Here is a 20,576-nt window from a genome sequence, read left to right as displayed (position 1 = left end):
TCCACATCTCGGCTTGGTCAAGGATCGACCTATGATCCTGCTGAGCAGCCGTCAAACTCAGCTCCATATCTGATCCCAATATCCCAACGCCGCCGACGACGACGACGACGACGAACCGTCTTTGCTGTTGAGATGGGTCGCCAAAAAACAGTTGCCAAAGATCTTTTGGCCTACTTCCCGGCCACTGTTGACACAGAACCAGCACCGTCTCAGCCAAAGCCGAAACAAAAAAGGCTGAAGAAGGCTCAACCAAAGGCAACAGTGACCCAGGTTGATACTGAGGACACTTTGCCAATTTCATAATTGGCTGAGAGTGAGAAGACCGCATCTGCTACCGAGAAGAGGCCAGCCGAGGACCAACCATCCGGATCCACAAAATCAAAGAGGCCAAGGTCGTCTTCCGCAACAGCCTCGGGCTCCATGATGGCCGACTCCCCTTGGGCCCCCAAAATTACACTGGAAGATAGGCCGGTCAGAGCTAGCGATAGTGCCGATGACGTCAATGTCAGCGTCGCTCTCAGTACTACTTTGTGCCTCCCTGGAGATATCGACCGAAATGCCGAGATGAGCGAATACGAAAATTTTGCTCTGATGCTTCAGCGTTCTATTCAAGTAAGTCTCTTTACCTGGTAATTTTCTTTCTTTATTTTTTCTTATTTAGAGAATTTTACCAACTTCTGTTTTGTTCACTTTCAGGCCATCCAGCATGCTCATTCTTTCTCAATGCAAGCCTTTGAGAACCGGAAGGAGCTGATTGACAAGAAGAGGGAGGTCTACAGTTTGCAAAAGACCAATAAAAGCTTACAATAAAAAGTGAAGACTCTGGCAGACCAGGCCGAGGCTGCTATCAAAGCTAAAGATGTGGCCGAAGAAAAAGTGGGTACCGCTAAGGCCATAAACAAGGTCCTTGAGGCTGAGAAGAAGGAGGCTGAAGAGAAAACGACCGAGGCCCAGAAAGAGTTGCAGCATGCGTTGGCGACAAAAGACGCCGAGCTCAAAGCTGCTGATGAGAAGGGGTATGCTGAGGGGGTGGCCGATGTCACGGCGGACTATGAGCATCAAATGAAGCAAGCATGCAACAAGGGTTTCACCCTTGGTTGGATGACTTTGCTAAAAAAGCTTGAAATCCCTGAGGACTCCCCTCTTAGGAACGCCGACGTCATTCCTCTTCCATTCCCCCCAACTCCAAGCCAATCTGATGACGATTCTGAATCTGAGGATGAGGCCTTGGTGAGGAAGTCCAAGGAAGCTGCTGGGGCCAAGTCTCCTCCTCAAAATGAGAAAGTCTTGGACTTGACTCAGGATGAGGAGGGTGAGGAGGTTCCTATGAATGCTACACCCGAGAAGGCATCTTCGGATGTGCCTCTCGCCGACAAGAGCCTCGATCAAACCCTTCAAGAAATCGATGCCGAGCTTGCGGCCGAGAAGGCTGCCGAGATGTCTTCCCAGCAGTCGTCTGAACTTCAAACCCAACCATCTGCTGTTGCTGAGGAGTCTTAATTTTGATGTCTTTTTTCCTTTGTATTTTGTACTTTTATTTTCCTCATTTTTGGTACAATTTGTAAGCTTTGGCTGACATGCCTTCTTTTCAACGTTAATACAACTTTCCTGCTTGTATCTTTGTCTTCTCTTTACTGCTCCTGTTTGATTCCACACTTGGAATATTTTGCATATCTGTAATATACACTTCAGTCTTGTGTATCCTTCTCAGGGTGACATGTCTTGGTTATACAAACAGATAATTTACCTCGGCAAATACCCAAGTACCTCTCTTGGCACACCCTTGGTTTCAACTTGTAAATTTCTTCATAAAATTTCAACAAGTGTTTTATCTTGGTTTAACTTTAACTTGTAAACTTTTCTCAAGTTTAAACATAATCTCAGTTTAACTTCAACTTGTAAACTTTTCTCAAGTTTCAACAATTGTTAAACATGATCTCGGTTTAACTTCAACTTGTAAACTTTTCTCAAGTTTAAACAAGTGTTAAACATGATCTCGGTTTAACTTCAACTTGTAAACTTTTCTCAAGTTTCAACAAGTGTTAAAATCATTTTTCTTCTCTCTGCCCCCTAATGTGAAGCTAAGTTCCACTTGGGTTCTCATTATACATGTATTCCAGAATCAACGTTATGTATTTTTATCAGTCACAAGTGTATAAACAAATAAACAAGCTAAAACTTTATTTATTTACTTCGGCAAATGACAAAAGAACAAAAAATTCTAATGATAGAAAAATTTCAAATTGCAAGTGTTCCAAGGCCTTGGCAATTCTTTGCCCTCATTATCTTCAAGCCGATATGCCCCATTGCCCAGTATCGGGATTATTCTATAGGGTCCTTCCCAATTTGGGCCAAGCTTCCCCTCTCTGGGATCTTTTTTGTTGCCGGTGACTTTTCTTAAGACGAGGTCACCGATTTGAAACTCCCTTGGGTTGACCTTCTTATTATAAGCTCTGGCAAGCTGCTGCTGGTATGCTGCGAGCTGTATTGCAGCTTTCTCCCTTCTTTCTTCTAAAAGATCCAGATCTCGAGCTAAGAGTACATCATTAGTACCGTTTTCTACTCCCTGGGTTCTGATTCCTGGGATGCCGACCTCCAACGAAATGACTGCTTCTGTGCCATAAGCCATGGCAAAGGGGGATTCTCCCGTTGATCTTCTCGGTGTAGTTCAATATGCCCAGAGTACACTGGGTAACTCATCCACTCACTTTCCTTTTGCTGCCTGTAGACTCTTCTTTATCCCATCCATGATAACTTTGTTGGATGCTTCTGCTTGTCCATTGCTTTAGAGAAAGCTTGGGGTTGAGAAGTAGTTCTTGATTTTGAACTTTGCACAGAAGCTATTGATTAGCTTACTGTCAAATTGTGTTCCATTGTCTGCAACTATTGCTCTGGGAATCCCAAAACGGGTGATGATGTTCTTCCATATGAAGCTCTTCACATCCACATCTCGAATCTTGGCAAGGGGTTCAGCTTCTATCCATTTGGTGAAGTAATCTATTGCCACCAGTAGATACTTTCTTTGTCCAGTTGCTTGGAGGAGTTGTCCAACAAGATCCATGCCCCACTGGGCAAACGGCCAAGGACTGGATACTGGGCTCAGGGCTGTTGCTGGTTTGTGTATCAGGGGTGCAAACCTTTGGCATTTTTCACACTTCTTCACATAGGCCTCTGCATCTTTTTGCATGTAAGGCCACCAATACCCCTGGGTAATGGCCCCATGGGCAAGTGATCTGCCCCCAGTGTGGCTTCCACAAATTCCGTCATGAATTTCATATAAAAAATCTTCAACTTGTAAAGGATGCACGCACCTTAAAAGGGGTCTAGTGAAGGATCTTCTGTAGAGATGTCCTTCTGCTGACAGATTGAATCTTATCGACTTCAATCTGATCTTGTGTGCCTCTTTGGGGTCATCTGGCAGCTTTCCTTCTTTCAGGAATGCAACAATTGCATCCATCCAGCTTGGTCCCATGTCCACACACATTGCTTCACGCTCTGTGGTCAGTGGTTCAATGCTCGGGCCTGACAAATAGTCAACCATTATTGTCCTTGCTTTTCGAGGTTGTACTGCACTAGCTAGGTTGGCCAATGCATCGGTGTGACTGTTATCATCTCGGCTAACTTGAAGTAGTCGGCTGTTCTGAAACAAGGCTGCCAACCTGATGAACTCCTTTGCGTAGGCCGACATCCTTTCAACTCGAGCTGCAAACTTGCCCGTTGTCTGGTTAACTATAAGTTGTGAGTAACAAAAGACTATTACCTCATCTGCTTGTACTACTGCTGCCAGTTTCAGTCCTGCAATGAGTGCTTTATACTCTGCTTCATTGTTTGAGGCCTTGAACCCCAAACGAATCGATTGTTCTAGTATCTGCCCATCTGGAGATACCAGTACTACTCCTGCCCCCGCTCCCTGTCGGTTTGAACTCCCATCAACAAATAGTAGAAAGGAGTCGCCGATGTAAATGCTATAGGGTCTGAGTTTTTCCTCTTTCCTTTGTTCTTTCGCCTTTGGCTAGGCTTCTTCTTGCTTGTTTGGACATCGTTCACCTTGGACCAACGGAGCCCGATGTTTGATGGATTCTGGCGTGAACTCTGCCACGAAGTCGGCCAAAACTTGGCCTTTGATTGCTGTTCTGGGTCTGTACTCTAGGTCATACTGGCCCAAGGCGACTGCCATCTGGCTATTCTCCCTGTCAGGTCTCCTTGTTGCAGCAAGGACTTCAGGGGGTGTTCAGTTAGTACCATAATTTTATGGGCCTATAAGTAATGGTTCAGCTTCTTGGAAGCCATTACTAAAGCCAGTGCCAATTTCTCTAAGGGTAGATACCTCGTTTCTGCGTTGGCCAGGGTTTTACTTACATAGTAAATAGCCCTTTGCTCCCATTTTTCTTCTCGGATTACAACTGCGCTTACTGCGTGTTCTGAAACTGCTAAGTACAAAAACAACTCCTCTCCAGGTTCTGGATTTGAGAGAACTGGAGCCGTGGTTAAATACTTCTTTAAGTTGGCCAAGGCGGTTTCGCACTCCTCGGTCCATAAGAAGTCTGTGGCCTTCTTTACTAATTTGAAGAAAGGTTTGCACTTGTCTGAGCTTCTGCTTATGAACCTATTCAGGGCTGCAGCCCTTCCAGTTAGTATTTGCATCTGTTTTGCCGACGTCGGACTCTTCAACTCAAGGATGACCTTAATCTGATCTGGGCTGGCCTCAATTCCCCTTCTGGTCACCAAGTATCCCAAAATTTTACCAGATCCAACTTCAAATGCACACTTCGAAGCATTGAGTCGGAGCCGATATGTTTTAAGGATGTCAAAGACTGCTTTCAGGTCGGCTAAATGGCCTTCTGTTTCCTTGGTCTTCACGACCATGTCATCGATGTAAACTTCCACCGTTCCGCCAATTAGGTGTTTGAACATCTTGGTTACCAATCTTTGGTAAGTTGCTCCTGCGTTTTTCAACCCAAAAGGCATCACTCTATAGCAATACAGCCCTTTTGGGGTGATAAACGAAGTCTTCTCCTCATCTGGGAGATGCATGACTATCTGATGGTATCCCCTGTAGGCATCCAGGAAGCTCATCCTTCCATGCCCCGAAGTGGCGTCTACTAGTTGGTCAATCTAGGGTAGAGGAAAACTGTCTTTGGGACAGGCCTTGGTCAGGCTGGTAAAGTCCACGCAGACTCTCCATTTACCATTCTTTTTCTTCACCACCACTGTATTTGATAGCCATGTCGGGTAATTTACCTCTCGAATGGCCCTAGCCTCCAGAAGTCTGTCTACTTCCTCTTCCACTGCTTCGACGTGCATCAACGTTAGTCTTCTTGCTCGTTGAATTACAGGTTTGTCCGACCTGTCAACGTTTAGTTTATGGAAAGTGACCTCAGGGTCAATTCCAAGCAGTTCGTAAGCCATCCAAGAAAACACCTCAATATTTGCTCTCAGGAACGCCTTCAACTTTCTTTTCTCTCCTTCGGCTAAGCCCGAGCTGAGAAGAAAGAAGCGTTCTTCATCCCCCTCCTGGACAAGGGTTTTCTCCAGTGCTTCTTCACTCTTCTCGGCTGGCTGTTTGTCGACATCCTCTATGACCTCCATGTCCTCGTCTTCGATTTCTGCCTTCTCTAGTTCTCGTATGCTGCAGGTGGATTTCATTGCTGCCATGGAACAGTTCTTTGCCTGCAGCTGATCCCCTCTGACTTCTTCTATCCCCTACTCTGTTGGGAACTATAGTAGCTGATGTAATGTTGAGGGAAAAACTCCCATTGCATGCAACCATGGCCTTCCCAAGATAATATTGTAAGGGGAGCGCATGTCGATCACGATGAATTCTGTCTTTATCTTCTTGGTGTCAGCCTGTACCTCCAAGCTTGTTGCTCCTAGTGGCCATGTCAGCGTTCCATTGAACCCGACCATCGGGCCGTTGGATTGCTCCATATTATCAGGGTGAAGGCCCAGCTCCTTGTAACATCCAACATACATGATGTCACAAGAGTTGCCTTGGTCAATTAAGATGTGTTTCACTTGGCACTCCCCAACCTGGGGGGATACTACCAAGGCATCGTTGTGCGGATGTTGTACCATCTCAAGGTTGGCTTCAGTAAAGGACACTACCGGTCCCTGGCACTCTTCTGCCCGATGTCTCTTCTCCTCGACTTGGTAGACATGTTGTAGGTGTTTTACCTTTTGGGTCTCCCCCCGAATTTCGTTTTCATTGACCTTCGAGTGAATTACATTAATTACCCGAGGTCCTCTTGCCTGAGGTTGCTGTGCTAGGGGAGGTGGAGCTGCTGGTGCCTGAGGTAGTCTTGCCTACTCTTCTCTGGTCCTGGCCTCATCTACAAGGTCCCTTAAATGGCCCTGCCTTACTAGGTCTTCCAGGTGTGACTTTAGGGCTCTACAACCCAGAGTCAGATGCCCATCTTCGTTATGGTAAGCACAATGCTTACCCAGGCTCCTTCTCATAAATTCTCCAGGTACCCTTGCTGGTGCTCTGAAATAGGGTTGGGTTTAGATTTTATCCAGGAGTTTGTGAATTGGGATTCGGAACACAGTTGTGACTGCCTGTACAGCCCTTAGTCTTACCTCCTGCTTGTTGGATCCGTTATTACCTCGGCCTCACTTCGGCGAGCCGTTGTCCTTCTCTTGCTTTATTTCCTTAGCCCCTGATATATCTTCCTCGGCTCTGGCATATTTCTCAATTCTAGCCATGAGCTCCTTCATGCTTTTTGGCAATGTCTTTGCCAAAGATTTTCGTAGTGGACAGTCGTCTTTTAGGCCGTTCTTGAAAGACACGACCGCCACCTCTTGGTTGCACTCGGGTATTCGGTTGAATACCTTATATTACCTTTTTGTGTAGGCCCTAAGGCCTTCGTCCTTACTGATTCTTAGAGCCAACAATGCGTCTACCCTCAATGGTTGTAGCTTGTTTGTCACGAACCTGGCCACAAACATCTCGGCCAGGCCTTCCCAGGTCTTCACACTTCCCTTTGGCAGTTTGTGAAACCAGTCTGATGTAATCTCCCCGAAAGATGAGGGGAACACTTTGCAGAGCAACAACTCGTTCCCACTATATAATGCCATTGAGTTCAGGTATAATCCAACGTGAAAGTTAGGGTCTGACTTACCATCATATAATTGGAACCTAGGCATACTGAATCTCTTTGGAGCCTCAAATTTGTCCAACTCTACTGAGAATGGTGTTCTCGGTTTAACTATTGAAGTTACCTCGGCATGATCTTGCTTCCTCTTGAGGTAATATCTTAAGTCCTCTTTGGTCCGCCCAGGAGCTCGGCTATCTCCTGATTTCAGTCTCTTAGGTGCACTACTTTGAGCTTCGTTGTGAGCCCTTTTTGATCTTTCTCCGTTGGTCACGTCGAAGCACAACTCCTGCCTCTGAACATGCCGATGTTCTCTGGGGTCTACCTCCTTGGTGCGATGTGTCTTTCGAGAGTCTTCCCTTCCAGGCTCTCCATGCCTGACCTCCCTTGAAGGCCGGTGAGAATGTCTTCCGCTTCTGGGTGCTGGGGCTATAGGGATTGTTTTCGGTCCTCCCATCTGGCCATTGGCCGCTGGAATCAGCGTGTCATGCAGCGGGGATGGTGGCTGCATGACATTATTTTGCATCATAAAGTTGACGACCAATTGCAGGTCTGCCAACTTGTTTGCCATCTCTTTAATTTCTTCGTCCCTCTGTAGGCATCTGTCCTTCCATACTTGGAGGTTATCTTCGTTATAGTACCCGCTTTGGTCTGTTTGCTTTGGTATGTCGCCTTCCTAGCCGACGTCTTTTACTCCGTGGTTCTGGTCTTCATTGCAATTGTCCTTCTCGACGTCAACGTCAATAGGTCTCCCACTCCTATTAGGAGTGATATCCCCAACCTTATCCTTTTGTCCGTCGCTGGCCATCTATTCTTCTTTCTTTCCAACAGACGGCGCAAAATTGTGTGAGTGATTTTCTGACCACACTGCCAACTCAGTAATCAGCTGGAGAGTACTGGCAAAATAGATGACACCTGGCTGACCTGCAACAGAAAGAGAAGATTCCGGCGGTGGTTCGTCCACCCGGGGGCACTCCGACGATCAAGTCAGTATATCTCTCAAAGATAATCAATAGTGCTAAACTCACTGTTCAGAATATAAATTGCGTACCTTAGACCCATCGGGGGTGCCTCTCTTTTATAGTAACACAGACTCAGTCCCAATAGAAGCCTAGCTTCAATGGACTCTAGCTTAGTGCTTATCTTGGACTCTTCAATAGATAGAGATAAACTCCCTAAGAGTGTTATCCTTATCCATGTTGAAGTCCTTCCTCACTCTAGGGCTCTTTGTGCCTTATCCGCTTATCTCGGATTCTGATATCTTCAGAGATAACCTCGGCCGAGCCGAGATAACCTCGGCGTCATAACCCGAACACGTGGCACATCGGCTGACACGTCAGCGTCACCTTGGCCACGTGTTGGAACTCATAAAATATGTCCCCACAATACAATTGCTCTATCTAGGAGGGGAATCATAATTTCATATTAAAATGTCAAGGGATTTCTCCTTTCACATACCTTCACCTCTCCATATTGACGGATCGGTTATTGATTAAATTTTAAATAATTGCATCCCCACAATAATTTCAGGTTAATTAAATCACGTATTTTTTTAATTACAACTCAAATTTAGGCTAATATTTTTGTGATGACCCTAGACCGTATCTTATTTTTTTATATTATTTTGTGTGAGTTTAGTTGTTTAATTATGTGATTATTGATGTGTATATCTATTAGTGCGTGGAATATCTATTTGAAATCCGACATGGAATCAAAAATTGAAAGCCCAAACGCTTTCAGAAACTGAAATTGACTGGCCTAATAGGTTAATTAGAGTATTTAGAATTTTATGGCAACTTTAATTTAAATTTGATTTGGAGTAAAATAATTAGAATAATTGATTAGAATTCATTAAAATTAAGTGTGATTAATTAGCCCTAACTAAGCTTAATTAGCTTAAGCTAAATACCTATATATATATATATGAGCTACATAAGCTCAAATAGACTTAAATACATGTTTTGGCTGAGATTTTGAGAAAGAGAGAGGAAGAAGTCAACACCTTAGAGAGAGAAAAGAAAATTTCTAGAAGACTTGAAGATTTGAGCTAGGATTGCACTTGAATTCAACTCTAGGTATGGAAACCACACTCAATTCTTGTAGATAATCCATATAAGAAAAGAATTCACCAAGCTATAAGGCCACTTGCATGAATTTAGAAGGTATATGTTAGGCTCATCTTGGTTATGGAAGAATTGAGCATGATTGTATGCATGTGTGATAACCCTGTCTTATGTTATGTTAATTAATCTTACTTATGATCGTGATTATGTGCTTAATATGATTTTGAGTGCCATTTATATGACTATATTTGTTTTTGAAATTCTATCTGTTCACTGTCGGAAAATCAGTTTGATTTCCTGCTATAAAATTTAATTAAAGGCTGTAGAGGCGACATAAACTGAAATTGACTGTATTTTTGTGCTTAGCATGATTTTTAGAGCCTACAGTGAAATTTAATCAAGAATTGATTCGGACCAAATCAATTAGATTTAATTGATTGAAATAGGCATAATTAATTAGCCTTAATCAAGGTTGATTTGGCAAGCATATATATAGGCCTATTTATACTTAAGCTCCCCATTTGAGCTCAAAATCTAAAATACACTCTAGAGAGACACACACACACAGAGAGAGAGAGAGAGAGAGGGGACGGTTCTAGAGAGAGAAGAAGGCTCAAATTGTGGATTTTGGCTCAAAGCTTGGGAATTTGGAAGCTAGACTCAAGAAATTAGCTAAATTTGGAAGGATTGGAGATTCTAGGTTGGTAACCAACCCTTAATTCATGAGTTTGAGTTTATAATTATATGAATTCAAAGAGAATTGGTAATCAAGAACAAGGTTTAAGTTATATATGATGAATTTGAAGTCAATATACGCATGCATGTTGGAATTATCATGGTATGAAACTCAATTCTAAGGACTCATGTTTGTATTTAGAAGATGATTGTTGGAACATAAAGAATATGGCATCAAATCATACATGCATGCATAATTTTCATGAGCTTCATGATTATAAGCATCATTTGTACCATTCGAAATGGAATTGGAGTAAAAAATTAACATGCATGCACGATTCATGAAGATATGAAGTTTGTATGAAGTTTGAATACATGAGTTTTGAAATTGATAAGGAGAATTTCGAATGATTTTGGAAATGGACCATGATTTTGGACAATTGGTCCCAAATTATCCAAGTTCTTATGATACAAAATGTTTTTCTATGATTTGGCGTTGATTTGCAAACTTTGGAGCCTTTGGGGTTGTGTTTTGAAGCTTAAACAACTTGCTGGAAAACCCAGAATTCGACTAGTTTGCTCGAGCGAGGGAAGTCTTACTCGAGCATGAAAATTTAGCTCCTAGAAGTTTTGCAGAGATTTGCACAGTGGCTCAAGAAGCAGATTTTACGCTCGAGCGAACCTTGTTTTGCAGGTCGCTCAAGGGACCAAAGCTGTGCTTGAGCGAAGAGCCATGTTTCAAAAATTTTGAAAAGTCATTTTGTGTTTTGTTTTCCGTTCTCTTTCATTTCTAAGCACTCTTAGCATGCATTGGGCATTGTAAATGACCTAAAAGGATAAGAAAGAGGCCTAAGAGAAATAAATAAATTAAGAATGGATTGAATAACTTGTAACCCAATATGTTATGAAATGTGTAGGGTCAAGTGCAAGGACAAATCCATCGGCAGAACACTATGAGTAATATCTTAGTAAGGATATTTTGAAGTATGCTACTCTCCAAATGCTTACTCCTATATAAGTTTTATGGATTTGTTAATTTGAATCATGAACGAATATTCGTTTGACATGAATGATTGGGCTAAAGGCCGTTTGACATGAACGATTGGGCTAAAGGCTGTTTGACATGAATGATTGGGCCAAAGGCCGTTTGACATGAATGATTGGGCCAAAGGCCGTTTGACATGAATGATTGGGCTAAAGGCCGTTTGACATGAATGATTGGGCCAAAGACCGTTTGACATAAATGAATGGGCTAAAGGCCGTTTGACATGATAACATGAATTATAGGGCTAAATGCCGTTTGACATAAATGATTGGCCTAAAGGCCATTTGACATGAATGATTAGGCCAAAGGCCATTTGACATGAATGATTGAGCTAAAGGCCATTTGACATGAGTGATTACGCCAAAGGTCGTTTGACATAAATGATTGGGCTAAAGGCCGTTTGACATGATGACATGAATGATTTGGCCAAAGGCCGTTTGACATGAATGAATTGGGCCCAAGGCCGTCTAACATGGATGAGTTGGGGCCAAGGCCATTTGGTAAGAATGAATTGGGCCTAAGGCCATTTGATATGTTTGGGCCTGAGGTCGTTTCATTTATTAGATAGAAACATGAATTGGTTTAAGATCGTTTGATATGTCTGTTATGAATTTCATTCATGTAACTTCTTTATTTTGATTTATTCACCGGGCTTTCGCTCACTCTCATTTGTATGTATGTAGGTGAGCAAAAAGATGTCCAAACCCAGCCTTAATGTAGAATGTGGAGGGAGTTAGGTTTTGTGGAGTCAGCCCAAACGTCTCACTCATGAGATTTCGTTTTTGTTCTTTTGTTTACCTTTTGCTACTTTGGTGAATACGTTGGATCACCCATGTATATAAACTTTTGTTTGGCTGACAACATGTTTGAAGTTCCTGGATGTACAAAATGTCAAGTCTGCCTATATGTGTGAGTTATTTTGAAATGTTTTTGGGATAATTTTGCTTTGCCTATTAAGTGTAGACCTAACTTTCTTCACATGCTGTAGACACCCCATTTTTGACCGTCCTCAAGACTTGGACGTCACCGTTTGAACACTCGGTGATCATCCATGTTTGTGTTCGTTTGGAGTTCCCGGAGGTCTCGGCTACGTGCCTTGCCTCAGGACCTCCGAACTCGGCCATTTAGTGTCTGGTTTTGCACCAAACACTTGCATTTTGCCTTGGAAGGGCAGGGAATGCCTTGTGAGGCATCCCCACACACCACCGGCAGTGGCTAGAGGCCACCGGCTAGTTTTTGCTGCCACCGGCAATGTATATTGCCGGTCGGCACTTTTTAGTGCCGGTCGGCACTAAATTTTGCCAAAATGACATTTTTGGCCGGCCGACTACTGTGCATCTGCTTTTGCAGATATTTTAAGACAGCTGTCTTGCTTTTGCTCCCCTCCATACACGTGTATAGAGGGATCTCCCTCTTATGAAGCTTGTCTTGTAAGCTTTACGAGATAATAAGCTCCATAAAGAGAGGGGCTTCTCTCTTGGCAAAAAGGTGAGAGACTTGAGATATTTTGGAGAGCTTAGACAGCCATTGTTAGGGTTTGAGTTCTAGGGTTAGGGTTTGATACACATTATCTCTCTCTTTTTCCCTCTTGTGTGTGTAAAAGTGTGTTTGTGTCTTACTATTGCACACAAACACATAGTGTTTCACCTTCCTTTGGCTCCTGAGGTTCTAAGGGACTGATTTCGGTGTTTTGGTGTTGGATTCAAGCCAAGGAGGACCATTGGAGCATCAATTGTGAAGAGGTCTTCAAGGGTAAGAATCTTACCCCTTTTTATCCCATTTTTGCATCTTGTTTTTTCTTATCTTAAAATCGTTTTTGAGCTTAGTGTATAATACAAAAAAGTTCTGTTTTTTAGCCCTCTTGGTTGTTTATTAAGAGTGTTTTGTGGTTTGAGGGTGCTTGACCCCTCTTAGGCCTTGAAAGGCCTCATTTTGTGCTATTTTGTGCAAGTTTCGAGACTTTGGTGTTTTGGGCCTCTTCACCACTGAAATCTTGAGGGATTTCAGTGGTGAAGATGGTGCCTTGAAGTCTCCAAAAGGGGAGGGCCACCCCCTCTCCTTGTTGTCCTTGAAATGGACCATTTTTGGCCTCTTGAGGCAGCATCATGTTAGAGTGTGTATTGACCATGTCTTGGCTGCTTTACATGCTTAATATGTTGTAATATACCTCTATTTTTTGTTGGTTTTGGTACACCATGCATGCTTAGCATACGTACCATGTAATGCCATGTTATTGCCTCAATGTGCCTTAGGTTGTTAGCCCTTGTTAGAGCATGTTTTAGGCTTAGTCTTGTGAAGATTTTGTGCATATTTTGCCATGTTTTAGGTCTGTCCATAGTTGTTTGGGTCGGATTTGGCATGCTTAGTATAGCTCCTTTGTATTCGGGCTTGTTGGCCTCAAGTACGTGGATGTGTAGTATGCGTTACTTGCATCATTTCGGTGGTTTGGAACCACCCTACATATTATTTCAGTCCTTTTAGCATGCCTAAATGTTTGCATTTTGTGGCCCTTTTGTTGCTTCAAGAGTTGATGCTCCATGCTTCATATTTGTGCCATGATGTATACCTCTAGGATTAGGTTACTTGGATGTCATCTAAGTGATTCTTGAGGCTTGTTTTTTGCATGATTTGGGACTGTTTTCGTTCAATTTGGTCATTTGCTTCATGAGTCATATGATCATACTCTAGGTCCTTGGGCCTCGTTGCATGTATAGCTTGCATGAGTAGGTTAATTTGGCATCATTTCCTACATGTTTTCAAGGCTTATAATGCATGCTAATTAGTCCATGATTGCCCCTTTCAAGTGTGCTTGAGGGTTGTCTAATTCGTGCCTAAGTGTTGGCCCTTAATCATATGTATGTGTGCATGTGTATTTAGTCCCTTGTTTTGGTCGTTTTAGCCACTGTTTTGGGCCTTATTAGAGCTGCCTAAATCATGTCTAAGTCCATCTTGCCATTAGTTGGCATTGCCTCATGTTTGCTTGTATGCTTGCATAAGTTTGTTGCCATGCCATGTTGCATCCTTAGCTTGCATGTCTAGGTTGCATTACATCTTGCATGCATGCCTTGTTCCTTGACTTGATGATAGGAATTGGGCCTTGGTTTGTTTGATTGGTTTGCATTTCATTTGACATGAAAGTTGCATACTGGGTTCTTTGGGCCATCACGCATGGAAATGCGTGATTGGTAGTCCGAGAATCGAGACATATGCCCCTTTGAGTCATTACCATGATAAGGGATATGATTGGCGCATATATGCCTTGAATTGTGCTGCCATGCTTTGCCTTGCCCTCTGTTGCTGTCATTTGGAGATTCTGCAGGAACACTTTGCGGACCGGCAGTGTAGAGTGCCGACCGGCAATCATTTCTCTACCGACAGCTTCATTTTGTGCCGGTGGCCACATCCCACTGCCGGTGGCAATTCCATGCAGCCGGTGATGTCTCCCAGCATCCAAGGAAGCAGCCCTGAGGTTTTGGCAGCCTCCAGAGGAGTGAAGAAAGGAAAACAGAGGCAGCCCATGCATGGCGGTGCATTTCCCGAGGCGATTTCCTATTTTCTTAGCTTAAGTTAATTTGCTTAGTTGATTAGGAAATTTGTAATATTTAATTAGCTTGCGCAGTTAATTAATTTGTATTATTTATTTGGTCCCTCCGAGCGAGGGCAAATCTGTAATAAGTGTGTGTGAGTGGTGTGTATGTCTTCCAATCCCCACTTCTTTCTTCCCTTTTACTTACCTGCTTTGGTGGTTAGTATTAGGGCACGTTTAATTTAGCATACCTTATGCTATGCATGCGTGCATTCATGCATTTGTGTTGCATGCATTAGGCTCGGTATATCACGCTAACTGCATTTGTACTTCAATTCAAAAATTGAATATGTGATAGTTGATCGCATTTCACATGCCATGTTTAGGGTTAGCCGAGCCTACCTAATTGCATCCTATGTGTGTTGCATTAGGCAATTTAACATGAACTAGGACACGCATGTTTGCTAACTAGTTTATTGTTTTGGCACGGTGTACGATGTAAGTATTTATGCTTCAGCATGTCGCATGCGTGTGAATGTTATCATAACAGTATGCTTGCCATGCGGCTAAATGCTTATGTGATAAAATTGTTTGAATGCCTGTGGGTGAAGGTTGGATTGTTTGAGTTAGAAAAACTCGTCGAAATCCATGTTTTAGCCTACTTGCGAGTAGCAAATTCCAAAACATTTTTCCAAAACAAACGGATATGCAATGTTTATTTCCAAATTAGGCAATCTAGTCTATACTTGTTTGCTGCGCGCATAACATAGTAATTCTAGGCTAACAATTGGTTTAAGAACACATAAAGTTTTCAAAATCAGATATCATGGTTAGTAGAGGCCGGTCTTCGGACCAGGCGAAAGGGGGTGCTCATAGCTGACCTTCCCCGATCGTACCCAAGCTCCCGAGCCGAGACAACTCCGGTGATGACGGACATGTGGCCTTCGGCACCGAGTCAGGGTTTCCTAAATTCTCCCATTTTAAAATATTTAGGTGGCGACTCTGTATCTGGCAAAGCAGTCCATGTTTGGCACTACTTTTTGAAAAATCTGTTTCTCAAAACGATTTGCCAGATTTGGACTCTTTGGTTCAAGATTAAGAACCGTGACACAAATCGAGTCCGAACTGTAGCATGAGCCCCACGCGGGCGCGTCTATAGTTTCTGGCGACTCTGCTAGGGATTTTAGAGAGATTGACTCGAACTCGTGATATCCTGTTTTGATTTCGCTTATGTGTTTTTTTGCATTGCATGTGCATTGGTGCGCCTAGGAACACAGTGTTTGCCATCTGCCATTCCTGAACGGTTTGCCGGAGGCTTGTCTTGTCAAGGCATGACCATGAGGCTGACCGGCTATGGGCTCTGACAGTATGGGAACACAAACCCCGGTTTTACCGGGGCACCCTTTTTGACCATTCGACCTAGTGCATATTCGGATCCATAGTGACCATTCCAAACTAGGACAGGTTGCTTACCCGATATTAGATTGTTTGAAACCGCTGTGTGCATAGTGAAACCCTAGCTCCTGACAAAATAGGACAGGGAAACCCTACCCCAACTTAGGGGTGTTTTGGCTCTTTCTTACTTGCTATGTGCTTTTAGAATGTATTTCTACAGGAAAGTACATAAAGTACATACCAGTTTGCAAGTTTGAGTATCAGGCCCGCGAACATCAGTGTTTTGAGAATCAGTTATATCTACGGGTATCAGATTCAGATTTGGGGTAGTGATTTCTGAGAATAGTGATCAGTAGTGGAGTAAAGTTGTTCGGCTACGCCCGTGTTTGATCAGTGTGGGATGAAATGCTGTCTGTTTTTCCTTTCAGTTCAGAGGGTCAGAGACTTGATACAGAATAGCCAGTGTTCCCCCTTGCCGAGGCAGGACTTATGACGACACAGGATTCAGAAGAGTTCATGGCTATGACGACTGCATTAGATCAAGGGATCACTCTGCGAAGTGAGACCAACATGGATATGCCACATCCACCCAGGTCGCCTGTCGTGCATCCGGTCTGGGCCCCCCAGTTGTATCAGGCTCGTGAGCCCACCACCTTTGAACTAATGGGGATGATAGGTGATCTCCAGAGGTCTGTGGCAGATCTCGCCTACGGAATGTCAGCTTCACCTCCAGCCGCACCATATGCCGGGAGTTTTGTACCCCAGGAGCCCCCGCTGTTGGGGCGAATTGTGATCGAACTCAGTCAACCGGAGATGGCCTCCAGCTACGGCAATGACATGCCAGCATCAACCCAAATCCTTGATCAGGCTGAGGCCAGAGGAAAAGACAAAGCAAAGGTAGACACCAATCCCATCGAACAACTGCTGTGGGCAGTCGAGGCTTTGAAAGCCGGGGGGATGAACAAGCAACAGATATCCGCAATTGTGGCAAAAACTGTGGAGGATGCTTTCCCCACTCTACCTGAGAGCAGTTCAAATCAGTCAGGAAATCGGGATAGGCCCCGTCATGCCAGAGCAGTTCCTCCTATTCCCAGCCCTGCACCCGGGAAAGATCAGAAAGCTAAGGTGGCGCATGCCGACCCTTTCGCCTGTGCGGCTAGTAAGAGTGCTCAGACTCCAAAGTACCTGCCCCGAGGGCGCAGGGCCTTTCATGCTCTCTACATGCCTCTGTCCAAGGCACTTCAGATCCTTGCCGAGAGGGGGCACCTTAAACCCTTGGAGCCTCGGCCACTCCCGAAGAATCTCCCTGCCACGCATGATGCTACTCATTACTGCGCGTACCACCAGCAGACAGGCCATCCAACCGACAATTGTTCTCGCCTCCGTCATGAGGTGCAAGATTTGATTGATAATGAGGTTATCCTCCCGCCCACCTCAGCCAAGTCCGTTACTACCCAGTTGCTGGATTTTGAGGGCACAGATACTGCGAGTATGTAGTCAGAAAGTGAACCGCCTGCGGGTGGCATTCGGTATTGTAACATGCCCGGGGGGTACCCGCGCGCGTTAAACAGTTCGGACCCCCAAGATCCCTTTGATCTATTCTCACGAGTGCAATGTGAAACATAGATGAGAGTCCAGATTTGGCAACTTTTATTGAAAATCCATTTTATTGCAATTTTGTCAAAAATGGACTGCGTCATCAGATCTCAGAGTCGCCACCTAATATTTATTTTGGGAAAATTAGGAAACCCATAACTCGTGCCAAGGCCACTGTTCGTCGTAACCAAGGATGCTTGGCTCGGAACCTTAGGTATGAGAGGGGAAGGTCAATAATGAGCACCCCCGCCCACCCGATCAAAGATCGGCCTTTACTAACCATGATATGAATTTTATTTTATTTATATGTTCATGTTCTGATTAGTTAATAAATCCTAAAATTTACTATGTGAAGCATACAAGTATAGACTATGCCATTCATTTTGGAACAATTTGATATCATGCATTTTGAAAGAGTTTTGACGATGTACAACCCAAATAAATTGAGTTTACAAGCATGAAAAATCAACATCATTCCAAATTAAGCGACACAACCTCCATCCACTGGCATTCATAGAGTTATATCACATAAGCAACTAGCCTCATGGTAGAATGCTGGACATAGTAAGAAAAACACACACACACGGGATGCTAAAGCATAAAAACTCACATGTTGGATGACCCGCGAACAAGCTACAAAACAAAGTTAGTAAAACATGCATGATCTTATATACAAAATCCTAATGCAATTCACTCATGAGATGCAACTAAAGATTCGGCTTCTAAAATATGATATGTGAATCATCTCAAGAACGTGAGGTAGCGCACATAATCACATAGGAATTGATTAAATCCACAAATGCAAACTTAGCCGAATCAAGATGCATGAAACATGGATGCAAAACATAACTATGATGAAAAATAAATATGATGTTTATGTACAAATAAAGAAAGCAAGTAAAAGAACGGGATAGAAAGAAGCGGGGCGGGGAATTATTACAACGCTCTGAATAAATTATTACAAACCAGATAAGAGAGAGAGAAAGGAATATTACAACAAAATAAAAACCTCACAAACTCTCAAAATAAAATAAAATAAAATAAAATAAAATAAAATAAAGAAACTTCATGTGCGCCGGAAAATGTTTTGCTTGACGTAGGAAGACTGCTCCGTTCTGTTTGGGGAAACTTATTTTTTTGCGGGAGCACTATTCATCCCGAGGTACTATTCATTGCCGGAAGTTACTATTCATCATGACAATTACTATTCACCTTTCTTGATCGTTATTCATCTTACCGGGCATTTTTTTCATCCGCTGTTACTATTCATCACCGGAGGTACTATTCATCGATGGGGTTATTATTCATCGTCGGAGTTACTATTCACCGCCGGAAGTTACTATTTACCGCCGGAGGTTACTATTCACCACCGATCACTATTCATTTGGCGGGGTCACATCTTTTAACAAATTAGGTGGTTCGACCAACCATTTAAAGTGATAAAATTACAACAATTTATAAATAGTAAACTACAACATTTTATGTAAATTACAACAGTTTATATACAACCGTAAATTACAGCAGATAAAGTAATAAAATTAGGTGGTTCAACCGACCATTTAAAGCGATAAAATTACAACAATTTATAAATAGTAAACTACAACATTTTATGTAAATTACAACAGTTTATATACAACCGTAAATTACAGCAGATAAAGTAGTAAAATTAGGTGGTTCAACCGACCATTTAAAGCGATAAAAAAAAATTATGAAAAACAATAAATAAAGTACTTAAACAAATTATATCACATTTTGAAATTAAATGAAAGTTTGCGAAAACTCACCTTTCGGGGACATGATGAATTTTCTGATTCACAAACTTTCTTTTGATTACCCTCAAGTCTGTGGAATGTGTTCTCAATTCTCAGTTAAAATTTGGAATTACAACTTTAACAGTTCCTTCTTTCTGATTCTTTTTCTCTCGATATTCCCTCGCACCAATTCCTTTTTTTTTTATTCTCTCTCCCAATTTTTTTTGACTCTTCTCATCTCTCCCCTTGCCAAAATCCCTCCTCTTCCTTCTCTGATCTTCTCCCTTTTATAGAAAATAATTGTAAGAAAAAGACAAAAGAAGAAACGGTGGTGGAAGGAGTTGATTTCAAAAGATGCACAGTGATTTTACTGTGAAATGCACAGTAAAATTACTATGCACTTTACAATAATAATATATAAAAGAGATTATTAGCATAAATACATGTACAAATACCCAGAAAAATATATAAAAACATACAAATACGTAAAATTAAAATACGTGGACTAATAAAATATATTTTAGTAGGCCAAATATGCAACATAATTTGACCAAAGCGGGTCTAAAGGCACAGAAAACAAAAAGACGCACGATGGGAGTGTAGTGAATTTTTTTTCAAAGGAGGAATAATACCCTTATATAATATAATATTATATATATACAAAAGTATGGTGCGTGGGTGAAACCAGGGTACTGAATAAATTTAATAAAATATTATATAATAATATAACATAATATATATATATAATACATAATAAAAGGAAAGAAAATGGAGAAGGAGTCTAAAATAATTTGGCAAAAACAGGTGTAAGACTAAGATTAAAGTTTATATTCCATCTTTTTACTGAGAATTTTGTGAGATAGCATATTCCTGTTTTCATCATTGAGTAATCAAAAGAAAGCGCCCAAGTCTTAGGGCCGATCAAAATGGGGTGTCTACAGTTGCCCCTCTTTGACAGAGCTCAAAGTCATTTTATGACGTGAGTGAATGTCAAAGCCCAAAGACGACCCTTTTGACAAGGCCGTAAGACTTGGGCAAGCAAACAAGATGCAATGCAAGTGGTTGAACCCGAAGGTTGCCTACGTATCCTTTTGCAAGGAATCAAACCAGCGTAGTTCAGGGGCAGAATGGAAGTGATATGCTCAAAATGCAGTTTGAAGGTTGGACTTACATGCTTCGCGAAGCCAGTTGTTTGAAAATTCATGATTATGCAATGCAATACAATGCCATGGAGTGATGATAAAGATATGAAGATGACAACAATGAAAAGGCAAGCTTCGTGCAAATGATATGAAACATAACAGGGGGTGCATTGCATTAAATGTGCCACAAGATCACATACAAATGTGTCACAACATAATTTTAACCGAGTGAAACAACAGCCTAACGCGTCTCACGCGAAAGGAGGAAAGATGGTGTAAACACCAGACGCAC

The sequence above is a fragment of the Camellia sinensis genome, chromosome 4 (assembly GCF_055761805.1).
Source record: "Camellia sinensis isolate YWXY chromosome 4, ASM5576180v1, whole genome shotgun sequence".
Lineage (NCBI taxonomy): Eukaryota > Viridiplantae > Streptophyta > Magnoliopsida > Ericales > Theaceae > Camellia > Camellia sinensis.
Note: the sequence above shows the minus strand (reverse complement) of the source record.